Source organism: Saimiri boliviensis, chromosome 13 (assembly GCF_048565385.1).
Source record: "Saimiri boliviensis isolate mSaiBol1 chromosome 13, mSaiBol1.pri, whole genome shotgun sequence".
Lineage (NCBI taxonomy): Eukaryota > Metazoa > Chordata > Mammalia > Primates > Cebidae > Saimiri > Saimiri boliviensis.
In genome coordinates, this window is record NC_133461.1 from 40,426,765 (window position 1) to 40,444,889 (window position 18,125).

The 18,125-nt window shown below is 38.2% G+C and overlaps 1 protein-coding gene across 1 annotated transcript in view; it reads right to left on the reverse strand.

Moving 5' to 3' along the window:
- LOC141580899 (uncharacterized) overlaps positions 1 to 18,125 on the reverse strand; it is a 497,294-nt gene that overhangs the window by 241,816 nt on the left and 237,353 nt on the right. The gene's annotated exons all lie outside the window — the stretch shown is intronic.

The following is an 18,125-nucleotide window of genomic DNA, read 5'->3' on the forward strand; positions in this document are numbered from 1 at the left end:
TAAATAAGAATATATGGGAAGCTGTTGTATTGAACTGAACTCCTGCACTAGGCCCCAACATACCAGACCAAACCAGAATATGCTCACTCATACTATGTGCCACCAATCAAATTGAACTTTGAAATGGGCCAGTTAGAGAGAGACAGAGAGAGAGAGGGAGAGAGAGGGGAGGGGAGGGGAGGGGAGGGGAGGGGAGGGGAGGAAGAGAAGAGAAGAGAAGAGAAGAGAAGAGAAGAGAAGAGAAGAGAAGAGAAGAGAAGAGAAGAGAAGAGAAGAGAAGAGAAGAGAAGAGAAGAGAAGAGAAGAGAAGAGAAGAGAAGAGAAGAGAAGAGAAGAGAAGAGAAGAGAAGAGAAGAGAAGAGAAGAGAAGAGGAGGAGAGAGAGAGAGACTGACTCATTGCACCCAATCAGAAGAGGCCCAGTTTACAGGAATCCTCTTGATAAGAAAGGCCCCTCTGTTATAACGCCATAATGAAAGTAACTCTGAAACAATCAGTCCACCTTCGGTAACTAATTTTGCTTTCTTCAGCCCTTTTCTGCCATAAAGTCCACTTCCTTTGCTTAGCTTGTGGGAACACCTATTCTGTTTTATAGAATGAGATGCTGCTCCCATTCATAAAATGATAATAAAAGCCAAGCAGATCTTTAAACTAAATTTGCTGAAATCGTGTCTATTGACAATTTTGATCAAGAGTATAAACAAAATCAGGGTACTATGTGTCAGAATCATGTAGAAAAAACTTCTGTGCTGGTCAGAGACTGGAGTCCATACCTCAAGAAGTCTTTCTGTTGGACATTCCATGACTTTCTGACAGCTACAATTTGGTTATATAGCAGGAACCAGAAAACTGGGGAAAGATCCATTTTTGGCATTTTTCTTTCAGTTCTCCTCCAAATCCCATGATGCCTTACCAGCTCAAGCACCCCTGAAAAACTCTGTTCTCAGTTACTGAATAGGTTAAAAAAAAAAAAAAAAAGAGTACACATCTGCCTCACTGTCTAGGGACTCACTCCCACAGCTGTTAACCCGACCAATGGGGTTAAAGCCTAAACCTAAAAGCCCAACTCCCATTGATGTTGAAGGCAGATGTTGCTGGTAGAATACTGTTCATCAGACAGGTGGGCAGGGTGATAGCTTCCTGAGGCAGTGTGGACTTCCTGAAATCCATCACGTAGCACTACCCAGGCCACACTTGTGATTAAGCTGGCCATGCAGGAATGTAACTTGTGTTAACAAATTACCTCCTACAGTTACATCTCTACCTCTTCCCATAAGGCTAGGACCGTACCAAATATTGAGGCTCCATCCCTTTTCTGAAGCCCAAATAGGTAGCCCCCAACCTAGCCTTTGATGATGAATTCAGTTGAGGAATAAACAATATCTGTTTCAGAGCAGCAGCAGGTCGAAATGTGTTAGAGACACTCACTTTGAAGACCTAAAGCCATGGGGTGTTAGAATGAAAGGGTCCAATCAGCAAAAGCCTTTCTTCACTGAAATTTTACCACAAGGTATAAATTTTTCAAACGAATAAAAGCATGTCTACTCTGAAGCAGTGATTAGAAGTGAAGGAGTCTAGAGGTTCACGTACTTAATCCCCTGCATCTTGCCTGTGTCTCTCAGGGTGACCCCTTAGAAGGATCTGCAGAGCCTAGTTTGAAAACCAGAGTCACTTTGCATATTGGGACATGGTGAGGCAAAGGGCCCAGAAAATAAAAGTGACTCACCCAAATTGATAGCTAATTAGCAATGTACATGGAGTCTCTTCTCTTAAACCCCACAGTGGTCATATGCTATGCATGACTACATGGCTACATTAAGAGAATCAGAGAAATGTTATCACCAACTGCAAATGATGAGTCACTTGCCATCTTTTACTTATCGGATCTGGGATTAGCTACATCATTTCCCCCCCAAAAAAGTATTTTATGTTGTGGTAAAAATGGAAACAAACAAAAAAGGTGGAAGGTGACATGAAAAAAATTCTGCTTTGGCAACACAAATACATATTTTCTGCAAATTTGCTTATAGGCATGAATTTGGCTTCCCCCCGCCCCCCAATGGAATGTCAGCATTTTTAGTCTCAAAACAGCTTTCTCAGCAAAATAAGTTTCTGGCCCATGGAAGTTGCCCCTTGTTTTTGCAAAACAGAAGTTGGAAGCTCATTGAAAAATGGAATGTCTATACCATCTCCTCTCTCTTTCCTGGGATTCATAATACTTCATGGGCTTATGGCCTGGGGGCTGCATCCAGAGAGACGTTTATGAGAAGCAGAGGAGAGGTTTCCTCTGCAAAACCAAATGGTTCAACAGCATGGACATCCACCTGTATCTTTTGTCTGAGAACATAAAAATAGCTCAGAGCAGTCTGAGCTCTGTGAGGAATGCAAAATTTATTAAGCCCACGGAGACTTGAGTATGGGACTTCAGTCACACTTCCCCACTCATGCCTAGGGGCAATTGTTTAAAGGCATTTTGTTCCTGACTAGCTCATCTTCATGTTCCTGGAATTTATGATACAAAGAACGATGTATAGCCAATCAATAGCTTAGGTTATTTTTATGTAAATTCTTGGCAAGCAATTTAGGAATTGCTTCTTCTTTTCCTTTAAAAACCCACTTGTAACTGCGGCTATATTCAGGACAAATGGAATTTATGCTCCTGAGTTACAATCCTCAAACTTGGTGCAAATAAACTCTATTTATAAAAGGATTGCCTCCTTTTTTTTTTTTTTTTTTTTTTTTTTTCATTTAGGTTAACATGTGTGACCCAAAGTCCAGCCTTCTCTCTCCAGGCCTCACCTGGCTGTTGTCCAGCTCATGAGACCACCGTCTGGTGTGCTAACATCCTGCCTATGGTAGGTCCTATTTCATCTGTTATTTTTTTATTTTTTTATTTTTTGAGACAGAGTTTCACACTGTCACCTGGGCTGGAGTGCAATGGTGAGACCTCAGCTCACTTCAACCTCTGCCTCCTGGGTTCAAGCAATTCTCCTGTCTCAGTCTCCTCAGTATCTGGGATTACAGGTGCCTGCCACCATGCCCAGCTAATTTTTTGTATTTTTAGTACAGATGGCATTTCACTATGTTGGCCAGGCTGTTCTTGGAACACCTGACCTCATGATCTGCCTACCTCAGCCTCCCAAAGTGCTGGGATTACAGGCTTGAATAACTGTCCCAGCCTTATCTGTTACTTTAAACTTACCCTCATCTCTTTTGAATTTGTAAACTGTCTTCACAATAGACTTTCAGTTTTCTAAACCAGAAAAATATTTGCATATTCCATGCCCAGCCCAGGGCTGAGCATATAGTTAGCACACAGAGAACAGTACATAAATAATTGAAAGGTAAGTGAAAATAGTGAAAAGTAATTGAAGTCAAGTACACCATGCAGCCACAACCACACTTCCTGGTCATTCTTTTCCTCTCCTTTCTTCTGCAAAGTGTGTGCTACCTTGAGCAAGTTATCTTCTCTGCGCCTTAATTTCTCCACCAATAAATGAGAATACACATACTGTCATCATAGGCTCTTTGTAAAGTTAAATAAGAAGATGTGGGAGTACAGTAAAAACAATCACTAAAGGTTTCCTTCTTCCTGCTTCAGCTTTTTCCTTTGTCAACTGAAGAATTAGGCTCATAAATTTGGAAATGAGAGCTTTTTTTCTCATAAAGGGTTGCAGGCTGCAGGCTGGCAATTTTGACAGGCTGGGAAGCATAGCCTCCGGCCAGAAGCCAAAAGCAGACATTTCAAGGAAGAGGCAAAGGGAACAGGAATTTATGCAGAGATCAGTGGCCAAAAATACATATTCAATAAGCTATAGGAGGAGTCATTAATATTTATTTAAAAAAGATGAAATGTGTACATGTGAAACTGAGCTCCATGCCCCTCCATGGGACCCAAGTTCAAAAAATGGCAGCATTTGCATGATGTGAGGGTAGAGTTTTTGGTCCTTTGACATCAATAGGAGAAGCACAGGTCACAAAAACCCTTACTTTGCATTCTTCTTAGACTGGCCTAAACCACTCTCTAGTCAGTGATCTCTTATCAGGCAGAAAAGGCAAGGGCAGAATTAGGTGGTAGATTGATACCAGCGATGGAATCTTCTGAAAGGGCTGGTTTCTGTTTAACCCTTAGGTAAAAACGCCTAATCATATTGAGCAAGGGTGTGGGTATAATGAGGCACCTCTGATCCCCGTGCCCTCATGACAAAGAATTCAGTTTTCAAGGTTACTCTGCGATCCCTTTGGCCAAGAGTTGGTCTGTTCAGTAAGTTGAGAGGCTTAAAATTGTACTTTTAGTTTACACCTTTATCTTTCTGCAATCTTCTCTAGCACAAATATGTATAAATGCCTGTACTTCTCTGGTTAAGCAAGTAAACACTTGTCTACCCAGGGTGCCTTGACAAAAGGAATGCCCTTCCACCCCTTGTTTTATCTTTGTAGAGGTATCTGGTTGACAGAACATTCAGTAGTCAAACCTCAGGAGCTGAGGCTAAGGGTTAGGTGGAGAGACATATGGGCCAGGGATGCCTTAATAATTGTGGAATCCAGGGATCATTTGTAGCTATCACTTCAAGGAGCAGACAAGGAGCTATATAACCCACCAAGCCAAGCACTCAAAGCAATAGAGTTCAGGAAAATAGTGCATCAGGCCCCCTGAAGCCCTGCCAAAAAAAAAAAAAGAAATGCTAACCACACAGATATCAGAGGAAAGAGCAGTACTGGAGCGCTGAACATTCTTCAAGAACCAAGAGGCATCTGCGGCAGCAGAAGTGGAAAACCCGGAGTAAGTACCAGCATACCCATCCTTTGGCTTTGCCTAGTATCCTTGTCAAACAGGTCATAGCCCCTGGCACTAGATGGGGCATCTTCAGCCAGGCTCAGGTAATCATACCTCTTCACCAGCCTGGTGACATCAGCCCAAGGCTTGTTTGGTACTGTTTATCATTTACTCTAAGCCCAGCACAGTGCTAAACGCTTTGCATGGATCATCCTTATAACCTTAGGAGGGATGTTCTATTCTTAGAATTATTCTATTATTATTCCTTTGTAAAGGAAATTAAAGCAAAGAGAAATTAAGTAAACTAAGTCAAGGTCCCATAGCTAGACTGCAGATGCACCCTAAACCAGGCTGATCAAACTACTTTCTTGGGATTTTTCCCAAGAAAGTAATCAGGGAAAGTAAATTTGTGAAGATTGCACTGCCCAATGCAGTACCATTTGGGACCATTTGCACCTTCCTACTTTTTTTCTGGTTAGCTTGGCAGGCTGTAAGCCAGGATTTGCCTACAGCCATAGTTCTTGCCTTAGGAGAAGGGTGGTTGGGCTATCACCCAAAATTCAGAGACAAGATAGGGAGCTCCAGTGAGGTCTGCCCCTACAACCAGCCATCCCTGTGGTAGGCTCTATTTCAGGCCTGCTTTTCCTTGGGATTTGATGATGTAAGCCAAAAGAGGCAGAACTCTCCCCTGCCATACGCATATGTTATTGTTGACTTAAGCTGGTTTAAGTTGGTTGTCTGTCATTTCCAACCAAAGAGTCCTGATGGATTCAGTAACTCAGAGCTTCCAGTCTATGACTTAGCTGGCTTTAGTCCCCTCACAAGGTGATGCACAGTCCTGAAGGAAGATTATCTGAAGGCCTAGATGCTAGGCACCTGAAAATAGCAGATGGGACAATGCAGAGGGTGCAGGGAGGATGGCAGTCAGCAGAACTTACTGTGGCAGGAACCACACTGGACAGTGGCTCTGACCACCATGGAGAATGGAGAGGACCAGAGCAAAGCCTTTTCCTCTAAGTTGCCCCATTCATTCTGACAGAGCCCTTCGTAACATTCCACATATGCCTGCTCCAGGGTAGCTGCTACCCTCAAAACACCCTAGAGCAGGGTCCCCAAACCCCAGGCCACAGAGTGGTACTGGTCTGCGGCCTGCTAGCAACCAGGCCACATAACAGGAAGCAAGCAGCAGGCAAGAGAGCCTGAGCTCTGCCTCTTGTCAGTTCAGTGGTGGCATTAGATTCCCATATAGCTCAAAACCCTGTTGGAAAAATTGTCTTCCATGAAAATGTTCTCTGGTGCCAAAAAGGTTGGGGTCTGCTGACCTAGAGAATCATTCCAAAGGCCACTATCATATTTACACCTGGAATGTTCACAAATAATTTGGTCAAAGGTTCACTAGCATATTAAATCTGTAAAAAATTTAAAGTTCTAAGTTGTCTAAAAGAAGCTCACCCAAAGTAAGAATCCCTGCTTTGGCATCCGTGATAAAGGGATTTTAGTACCTGCCCGGCAGCTCACAGAGACAGCAAGTTCATTTATTTTTGAGAAAGCACAAATGAGGGCTGGGGTGGCTGGCTGTTAAATGCCCATTACTACTCTTCACTGTTATTTTTCTTTTTAAAATTCCTATAAAACTTATTCACTTACCACATCTTTATCCAAATTGTGATATATTACTAAGGGGGAAAAATCATTTGTATTCCCCACCATCTAGATCTAATAGACATTAATATTTTGACATGTTTTCTTCAAATTGCACTTTTTATGAGAAAATAGATGGTTGCATATGGAAACAGCTGAAGTTTCCTTTATAAATCCTTCAAGTCACATTCACCTGCATCTATCCCCAGGTGTAACCACATCATTTGCTCCTTGTGACTTTACTTTTACTACATGTGCATAGCCATAAAAACATAGACATTGTTTGCAGGTTTCCAGCTGTACGAACTGCATTTTTTTTTTTTTTTGAGATGGCGTCTCACTCTGTGGCCCGTCATCTCAGCTCACTGCAACCTCTACCTCCCAGGTTCCAGTGATTCTCCTGCCTCAGCCTCCTGAGTAGCTGGGACTACAGGGGCACACCACCATCCATCCATACTGGGCTAATTTTTGTATTTTTTAGTAGAGATAGGGTTTCACCATATTGGCTAGGCTGGTCTTGAACTCCTGACATTGTGATCCACCTACCTTGGCATCCCAAAGTGCTGGGATTACAGCACTGCATTTTTTACATGACATTAAGGTTTTCAAATGCTCTGTATGTGTGCAGGCCTCCTAGATCATTCACTGTAGTAGCTGTGCAGGTATATTAGGTGAACATCCAATTTATAATATACAATTTATTTATCTACTCTCATCTTGATAGACATGTGTACTGCTTCCAATCTGCTACCACAAACCATGCTGAAAAAGACTTACTTGTGGGCACCTTACTTCAGCATCTGGGTCGGAGTTTCTTTAGTATATATATACACCAAATAGTAGAATTCTAAGGTCACAAAGCATTAGCATCTTCTACTTTAGTCCACATTGCTAAATTGCTTTGCAAAATCATTGTTACCTACTTATTTGTGTATCAACAGTGTACAAAAATCCCTGTCTCTCCAAAGCTTCCCCAAGACTTCAAATTATTAAACTTTTTACCTGATGTATAAAAAGGAATTTGTTTTCAAATGCTTCTTACTAATCATGGATGCATTTGCACTCCTATTCAAATGTTTACTAGCTGAGTTTTCTTTTTCATTTTCTTTAGCTCAGGTTCCCATTATATTCTTTGGCTTTTCTTATTGGTTTGTAGGGCTTATTTACATATTCTGATTACCATTCCTTTGCTGATTAAAGTTATTGCAAACATCTACCTATGTGTGGCTGTGTGCCTTGTCTTTGAATTTTGTGTTATAGTGTCTTCAATTATACAAAAGATTTAAGATTCAATGTGAGAAAAATATAAAATGTTTTCTTTTTGATTTCTACTTTGTATGTCTTGCTTAAAGAATATTTACCAATATCCATATTATAAAGATATACTTCTATATTATAAGCAATAAAGTTTGCTTTTCCTATTAGGTCTGTAATCTGCATGAATTTTTGCTTTTTCGTATGAAATTGAAATTGGGATCCAATTTATTTCCACATGGAAAATCATTTCTGGCAGTACAATTTATTAAATAGTCTACCCTTTCCCAGCTGCTTTATAATATCATGTACAGAGTTTGGACAGACACTTGGGTCTGTTTCTAGGTTGTGGTTATCATTTGATGTATTTTTTATCTCTGTGCCAAAACCACATATTTTAATTACTTTAACTTTCTACTAATTCCTAATAGCTGAAGGGCAAGATTCACTTATTATTCTTAAAATATTCTTATTTCCATATGAATTTTAAGATCACCTTGTCAAGTTCCATAAACAACACTGTCAAGATTGCAATTGAAATGGATTTAATTATGGAGTGGTGGAGAGTATATTGACACCTTTGTGAAACAGATTCTTCCCCATAAGAACATAGTATATCCCTGCATTCATTTGAGTCTTCTATTTTCTTTAGATAAAATTTCTAACTGTCTCTCTAAAGGTCTACAATTAGTATTTGTTTAATTTGCTTAAGAATTAGAATTTCTTAGTATTTGTTTAAAATATCCTTTTGCATTGCTTAATTTTAAAATCATCTGTTCTAAGCAAAATCTACCTTTTTGCTACTTAGAGGTAGATATGCTCAGAATTTTGTTTCTTTCTGTTAAATCCAGTTGTTGCTATTATTTTTTAATGGTTAACAGCTATATAAATGTAAACTTTATTTTTCCCTATTCCTCCAACATTTTCTCATGACAATGTTTAAACATAGCAAATTTTAAAGAATTTTGCATTGAAAGCCCATATAACCACCATCTAGACTCTACTTCTAATATTTAAACACGCTTATTTTATCCTGTATCTATTGATTCATTCCTCTATATAACTATCTATTCATCTTACTATTTGGTGTATTTCAGGACACATTACATAGATTAGTACACTTTCTGCTTGTTTTCATCTTATAATTGATTATTTAAAGCCATATTTACATAATTACTGGTAAGTTTGAGTTCAGTTGTATCATTCATATTTTTGTTTTGTGTGTGTGTGTGTGTGGCAGCCATTTGGTAGAAAGCTTTTTACTTTTTTTGCTACCTTCTGTTATATTCTACTGATTTTTTTTCACAATAAATTGGTATTAATTTGCTTTATCTGCAATTATTTAAAAGCTTATGCGATTTCTCTCCTTGAAGTGTTAATACAAGTAATTGCTTTGGTCAATGCTTTTATGTTAAACAATCTTTCATTCCTGGGATAAGTTCACTTGCTCATAAAAGATTATTATTTATATATTTTGTTGTATTATTTTGCTAATATCTGGTCAACAATTTTTATGTTTCTGTATTCATTAAGAATATTGGTTTGTAACTTTCATTTTTCATAATGTCCTTGAATGGTTTTGTTAGCAGAGTTACATTGACCTCATGAGATGAATTAGGACATGTCCCCTTCTCTTCTATCTTTTGAAAGAGTCTGTAAACTACTTTCAAAGTACGATACAGTTCATTTAAACAAGCAATCGAAACCCTGAATTTTCTTTAAGGAAAGGTTTTTTGTTTACTTTGTTCTTTTTTACATAGGCTTTTAGAACAATTTTATGCTTTATATTTTATGGGAGGAAGGTATGGTAATTTCTCATATTCCCCGTGCTAACACATGCATAGCCTCTCCTATTACCTATAGCGCCAACAATTGGTACATTTGTTACATTTGATGAACCTGCATTAAAATATCATCACCAAAATTTCATTGTCTACATTAGTATTCATTCTTGGTGTTTTTACATTTTATGGATTTAAATAACTGTATAATGGCATGTATCTGTTACTGTGGTATTATTTTACAGAGTAGTTTCACTGCCCTAAAACTCTGTGCTGCCTATTTATCCTTCCCTTCTGCCTATCCCCTAGCAATCCCTGATTACTTTACTGTTTCCATGGTTATTTCATTTATAGAATGTCATATAGTTGGAATCATATAGTATGTAGCCTTTTCTGATTGGATTCTTTCACTCAGTAATACACACTTTGGCTTTCTCCATGTTTTTTATGGCTTAAAAGCTGATTTCCTTTTAGTGCTAAATTTTAAGATTCCATTGTCTGGATGTGCCACAGTTTATCTATTAACCTACTGAAGGACATCTTGATTGCTTCTCAGTTTTGTCAATTATGAATGAAGTTGCTATAAACATCTATATGCAAGGTTTTGCATAGACATAAGTTTTCGACTCTTTTGGGTAAATACCAAAGAGCACAATTGTTGGATCACATGGTAAGAGTATATTTAGTTTTATAAGATAGTGCCAATTTATCATCCAAAGTGGTTGTACCATTTCTCATTCCCATCAACAATGAATGAAAGCTGTTGTTGCTTCACATCCTCATCAACATTTGGTGTTGTCAGTGTTCTGAACTTTGGACATTCTAATACATGGGTAGCAGTACTTTGCATTGTTTCAAATTGTATTTCTCTAGCAACGTATGATGTTGGAGCATTTTTATATGTTTATTTGTTATTTGTATAACTTCTTTGGTGAGTATTTCTCATTGGCCCATCTTTTAATCAGGCTGTTTATTTTCTTAATGTTGAGGGGTTTTTTCTTTTTTTCTTTTTTTGAGATGGAGTTTTGCTCTTGTTACCCAGGCTGGAGTGCAATGGCGCGATCTCAGCTCACTGCAACCTCTGCCTCCTGGGTTCAGGCAATTCTCCTGCCTCAGCCTCCTGAGTAGCTGGGATTACAGGCATGCGCCACCATGCCCAGCTGATTTTTTGTATTTTTAGTAAAGACGGGGTTTCACCACATTGGCCAGGATGGTCTCGATCTCTTGACCTCGTGATCTGTCTGCCTCGGCCTCCCAAAGTGCTGGGATTACAGGCTTGAGCCACCGCGCCCGGCCAATGTTGAGTTTTAAGATGTATTTATATATGTTGGACAATAGCCTTTTATCAGAAATGTCTTTTGTAAATATTTTCTCCCAGCATGTGATTGCCTTATCATTATCTTGATGTGGCAAGGTCTTTACTTATAAATTATATACCTCTAATGAAAACAGATTTTCAAATTTTTGTTGTATTGGTTTTGAAAGTTATGGTGTTTCGTTGAATATATCTAAACTGTCAACTAGTATGACATAGTATAAATTGTGCCTTTAATATGCTTTTAATATCTGTGACACTTGTAGTAATTCTCTTTTATTTCTAATATTGATAATTTCTATTTTCTATTGTCCTTGAATAATCTTGATTGAGGATTATAGAGTTTATTAATCCTTTTATGAAACCAAGTTTGTTCATTTTCTCTATTGTTTGTTCATTTTGTTCTTTGTTGATATTCAGTGATCTTTATTTCCTTTCTTCTAATGACTTTGGTTGTGATTTGCTCTTCTTTTTTTACTTTCTTAATATGGAAGAAGAAATCACTGCTTTTTATATCTTTGTCTATAAGCATTTGAAGCTATAAATTTTCCTTAGTACTGTTTTAGTCATATTGCACACATTTTGATATATTAGATCTCCATTTTCATTAAGTTCAACATATTTGTAATATTTTTGAGGTTCATTTTTTAGTCCATGAATTATTTAAAAGTGTGTTGCTTAATTTTCAAACATTTGTATACCTAGGTATCTTTGTTATTGATTTATAATTTAATGTGTCTTTAGGAAATGTATTCTACATAATTTCACTTCTTTTAAATTTATTGAGACTTATTTAATTACCAGGCATATGGTCTGTTTTGGTATATAATTCATGTGTGATTGAGAAGAATGTTCAATATATTGTTGGATTTAGGGTTCTATACAATGTAAATTTGGCCAAGTGTTTGACAATGTTATTCAAATTATATCCTTAGTGATTTATTTTCATTTGTTGTATCAATTATCTTGGTTGTAGATTTGTCTATTTATCAGCTTTTTTCTGTTAATTTTTGCTTCATGTATTATGTAGTTTTGTCATTAAATGCATACACACATGAGATGGTTATGTTGATTATGTCTCCCTGATGAACTGACCTATTTATAATTATGAAATGTCCTTCTTTATTTCTGGCATAATACTCTTCATCTGAAAGTCTATTTGTGAATAAAATCTGGATTAAGAGTGTGTCTACAATTTATCTGACATTAAGATGGCCAAGCCAGCCTTTTTTATGGTATATATTCTTTCATGCTTTCACTTTTAACCTATTTGTGGCTGGATGTTTAAAGTGTGCTTATTATAAACAGCAAGTAGCTGGATCATTTTTAGTTATATAGTATGGCAATCTCTATACTTTCACTAAGAGTGATTAGTCCATTTACATATGGTAAATGTAATCTATTAATGTAATTATTGTAATTGTTATATTTGGGTTTAGTGTAATTATTATATCTGCGTTTAATTCCACCTTCTTAGCACTTGTTTTCTATTTGTGCCACTTGATCTTTGTTCATCAGTTCCTTCTTTATTATTTTCTTTTTGGTTAATTGAATATATTTTAGAATTCCATTTTATTTCCTGTACTGGTATTTTAATTGGGTCTTTTTGTGTATATGTGTGTGTTTTAGTGGCTGCTCTGGAGATTTATTATTCATCTCTTACTGATCACAGTTTATAAAACATTATCCTACTTTATGAAAAAACAAACATAAAAAGTAAGGTATATTTTCAATTACCACCCTTCTGCCCTCTGCACGTTTGTTGTCATATGTTTCACTTCCACATGTACTTGTCTACTGGATCCATCTCTTCTCTTCTCCTCTATAATTCTTCTCCATTAACTCTCCCCTCTTTCCCCTGAATCATTATTTGTTTTATTTTTATAGGATCATGTTTATTAGGACATAAACATGCTATTATTTCTCTCATCTTAAAAAAAAAATGCCATTAATGCCACATCCATCTACATGATAGCCTGATTTCTCTGCTCTACCTTACAGCAACATACCTGGAAAATTTTCTGTTCTTAAATCTTCTTTCCCATTTTTTAACCATACACCAAGCAAGATTTCTTCACACAGTTTCTGTAAAAATGCTCTTAACAAGGATACCAATGATATCTACTTTGCTAAATACAGGGAATATAACGATTAATTCTCAGTCCTCACTTTACTCGGCCCATCGGCAGTACTGGACACAGTTGATCCCTCCCACCTCCTGAAGTATTTTCTTTGAATGGATTTCTTATAGATTTTTCTCCTACAATACTTTATTTTCTTTCTCTGTCATTTATCCTGATTTCTTCTCAGCTCTCATATGTCCCAGGGTTCAGCCTTTAGATTACTTCCCTTGCCTGTTTATGATAATTTCCTTGGTGACTTCACCTTTCCTCGTGGCTCAATTCCTAATTTATATCTCCAGTCCAGAGCTCTTCACTGAATTCCAATTTCATACACCCAACTACTTGTTTGACATCTTCACTTTGATACGAAAATGGTATTTTAAATTTAAGGTTAAAACTGAAGTCTTAATTACCTAATCATCCAAAATGTGCTTCTCCTACAATTTTCCCCATCTCAGTAAATGACAACTTCATCCTTCTTATTGTCCAAGTCAGAAATCTTGGAATCATTTTTCCCCTTTCTTTCATGCGCCACAAAATCAGAGGATCCTATTTATTCTGCTTTCAAAGAATATCCAGCTTATCACCACTTCTCACGGTCTCCACTGCTACCACCTTAGAATTATCATCATCTCTCACTGCAGTTGTAATTTGCAAACCCATCTACCCTCCAGTCTGTTCTCTATTCTTATGTCCAAGTAATCCTGTTAAATAGGAAGTCAGGATATATCATTCATCTTCTCAGAGTCCAGTTGTGCCTCATCTTACTTAAGGTAAAACCCAAAGTCCCTATAATGACCTGAGGCCCCATGTGACAGTTTCCTGTAATCTCTGTGACCCCCACCTCTTAAGACTTTTCCCCTTACTCCTTCTTGTTCATTGTCTGTCTCACTGTTTCCTCAATGTGCCAGGCACATTTCTATCCCTGAGTCTTTCCACTTGCCCTTTGTTCTATTAGAAATGCTCTTTTCCCAGATACCCTCATGGCTCAGTATCTTACTTCCTTCAGGTATTTGTTCAAAAGTTCCCTTCTCAATGAGGTCTTTTCTGGATACCCTATCTATAATTGTAATTCCTATTCCCACACATTCTTATCCCTATTTTTTTCCCCTCCTGTGTTAGGGTTCTCCAGAGAAACAGAACCAGTAACCAGTGGGATGGATGGATGGATGGATAGATATTTATTATGGGAATTTTGTTATGCAATTATGGAGGCTGAGAAGTCCCACAGTATGCCATGGTCAAGCTGGAGAATCAAGGAGTCCAGTGGCATAGCTCAGTCCAAGTCGGAATACCTGAGGTCCAAGGAAGCTGTTAATGTAACTCTCAGTTCAAGGCTGAAAGCCTGAGAACCTGAGGAGGCAGGAAGTGCTGGTGCAAGTCCTAAGTCCCAGAGTCCAAAAGCCAGAAAACCTGGATTTCTGATGTATATTGCCAGGAGAAGGCAGTCCCAGAAGAGAAGCTGAATTTGTCTTTTATCTGTCTTTTTCTTCTATCTGGGCCTTCGACTGATTGGATGGTGCCTGCTCACATGAGGTGGATCTTCCTTACTTAGTCCACTGATTCAAATCCTAATTTTCTCCAGAAACATCCTCACAAATATACTCAGGAATAATGCTTTACAAGCTATCTGGGTATCCCTTAACCTAGTTAAGTTGACACCTAAAATTAACCATCAGACCTCCTTATTTCTTCTCTACATACTTATCATGTATTGTCATCTCAGAGATTTTTGCTCTTCATAGCTCATTCACTGCTATGTTCCCGGGGCCCAGAGCACACCTGGTACATGGTAGACATTGGCAGCACCTAATCTCTTTGCATGCTCCACCTCGTCAGTTTGGCTTCAAGTTAGATCTTTAAATATGTACATCCTTTCTCCCATTAGCTACAAACCCCATGACCTCTACATACCTGCCAGTCCAGGAAAAATGGTATGTCTATTTAATAAATATTCATCGAGTATCTACTGTGTGTCAGATATTGTAGGAGATGCTTAAGACACAATGGCCAGCAAGTTATACAGGGTTCCTATTCCAACGCCCAGTGAGTAGGCAGACACCTCCTTCCCCAAAAAATTAACAAGTAAAATAAATATGGTTCAGAAATAAATTGCTGGTTGAGTGAAAAAAACAATGTAAAATGTTTATTTTACAAATGGCACATAACGGATCATATTATGAAATGATCAAAATGATTGCGATGACTCCATCAACAAATTCAAGTACACTGAATTAGTCTGTTATCATGATGCTAATAGACATACCTGATGCTGGGTAATTTATTAAGAAAAGAGGTTTAATTGACTCACAGTTCCACATGGCTGGGGAGAACTGGGAATTATGGTAGAAGGCAAAGGAAGAGCAAAGTCACATCTTACATGGTAGCAGGCAAGGGAGCATGTGCAGGGGATCTCCCCTTTATTAAACCATCAGATCTCATGAGATTTATTCGCTATCATGAGAACAGTATGGGAAAGACCTGTCCCCATCATTCAATTACCTCCCATCAGGCTCTTCCGATGACACATGAGAATTATGGGAGCTGCAATTCAACATGAGATTTGGGTGGGGACACAGACAAACCATATCAAACAGTATATTTAATGCATGGCTCATATGTGTGTAGAGTCCTCTTCTAAGCATCCTAAAATGTTAAGATGCCACCCCTTTTCTTGCTGGGCTTACAACCAACTACACAGCACCAAGCCACATGCATTGTAAAAATAACAAATCAGGGAACATGATACTAACATCTATCCTGTGTATACTGAGCACCTACCTGAGGGCTGGGAGAATTTAGATACTATACACCAAGTATATATTGATTCATTTACTCTTGACTGCTGACATAAGAAGAAGGTATTGCTAGCCTCATTTCACAATGAGGTAACAAAGTATCAGAAGATAATCCCTTCACTTTCAGCAATCAAGTGAGGATTCAAATACCTGATAATCACATCCCAAATCTTATCTATTCAATTAATCTCCTGAAAAACTCCTGCCACAAATTTTCTAGTCCTCACATGTCCTTTCTGCTCAGAGCTAGTCTGCCAAGCTCTGTCAGAACAGTCACAAGTCCTAAGGACTTAGGACCCAGCACAAGCCCCAAGTCTGGAAATTTGTCTTTTCCCACAGTACCAATCTCCCACCACCCTCATTCCTTTCTCCTACCAATCAATATCTATTTCCTGAAATCTTCCATTCTCCCTGAAGTACAAGGGATCAACAACAGCTGAAAATGCAACACTTCCTATGAGAAGGTGTACTGAACATCTTTCAGAATTTTAAGCTAGAGCCAGAAATTTTAATGATGGAATTGTATCTTTTTTTTTTCTCTAGCCACATGAGAAATGTTCATGAATTTGAGTTTTGCCAGTAGTCCCGAAAATCACTCCTCAGGTAAATTTGGCATTGGAATGGACTCCTAAGAAGCTTTGTGAGGATTTTCTGGCTACAGCTCTGAAGCACTGATACTTATTAGGTGCAGAGCACCTAACTTATGTCCCTGAGGTTCCCAAGCATACCTGCTGCCTGGGACAGGAAAGATGCAAGTGTCACTGGCCCTCTGGCCATGAGAACTCTAGTCAGTATTTTCCACATCTGGGGTCTTTAAATGAGTCATTGTGAGGATTCAGAGATGGTTTCTATAAAGTACTAGCACATAGTAGGCACTCAATAAATAGCAGTGGTGCTTAATGGTTTTCTCTATCTCTCCTAATCAAGGGCTTTATATCCACCCATCCCTCCTCAAAACTGTTTAATAAACTCAGGACACCATTTAAATAAAAATGGTGGTGGAGTATATTGCCTAATTAATTGTGCTGGTAATTAAATTGCAATAGAAATGACCTATATGCACTTCACTGGACATTTATTATAGCTGAATAAGGTAACGATTATATAATAAATACATGCCAGTTTATTATGAGGAATAGATGCTCTGAACTTTAATAAATGCTGGTCAAAGGTTAAAACTATTCCAGTTTGTGGAGATTCTGTCACTTAAGAAGGAGGTTCATTAACCCTTTCACATACTTCTTCACTTTTTAATATCAATTGGTTAGACAAACATAATCAAACAATTTGGTAGGTCCTCATTGCTACACGTCATCCCTGCTCCTAGTTTTCTGATTAAGTATGGTTGGCATCAGATGCCACATGGAGTGGTAACGTATCAGGGCTGGTAGGGCTCGGGGAGGCTGGCTGGTTCACCTTCTCATGCAAAATCCAAGGACCAGAGAAGAGGTATGTATGCCTTACCCAAGGCCACACAGGTAAGAGGCTCAGGACAAAAACCCAGCCCTCATGCCTTCTTCCATGTCCTTCACCTTACGTAAATATGTGCTTTTGAAAGGCAGTTTTCTCTTCTTCCCTGGAGTATTTTCTCTCCCTGCTCATTGACATGAAAAGACCTGTTTATTTTCCAAAATGGAAAGACACATTCCCTAAGCCAGTTAGCTCAGGAGCTGGAATTCACAAAGGTGTAAGGGACTGATATACAATCCTGTTCAGATGATGAGTTTTGACACAGATGGCAAGAGAAGCTAACAGCATTGGGGCAGTGATGTGCAGGAGCCAGCCTCTACTGAATCAGATTGCAGGAGTTCAATTTGCATATTCCTTCCCTGCTTCAATGAGACTTCAAGTTGGTAGTTTGCAATCAGCCATTGTGCAAGTATTTCACCACAGAAAAAAGTAAATACTATAAACTGGAGCTTTAAAAAGCAATGTTTTACCAGAAAACCACTGATTAGGGCTTTATGGGTCTGCAGGGAGTGGGTAACAACGGATGAGGGAGCGTGCAGGAGGTAGAGTTCAGTTGTATTTGATGAAGGCCAACAGAGCCCATTTTCCAATTTTGACAAGAGTTGTTCCTGGGCACAGCTTCCATCCCCAGGATCTGTCTGATCCAAGTCCATGTGCACAGATATTTTTTTTAATCAAAAGAAACTGAACACAGAAAGGAGAAAAATAGGGCTACAGAAGAAGATAGTTCAAAACACGCGTCTGCTTGATTAATGCTGATTAGCATTCCAAAAAACATATTTGAAAGAGTTTCTCTATTGGTTGAATATGAATTATAGTGCTTGCCAAAAAGCACTGTAGATTTTTTAAGCTTAACTAAAGTTAAAAAAAAAAAAAAACCTTCAAAAATCATGGCTCTCATGATCACCCGTCATTTAATTAAAACCCAGTAATTGCTTTATTATATCAAAGGAATTTCTTCCTGGAT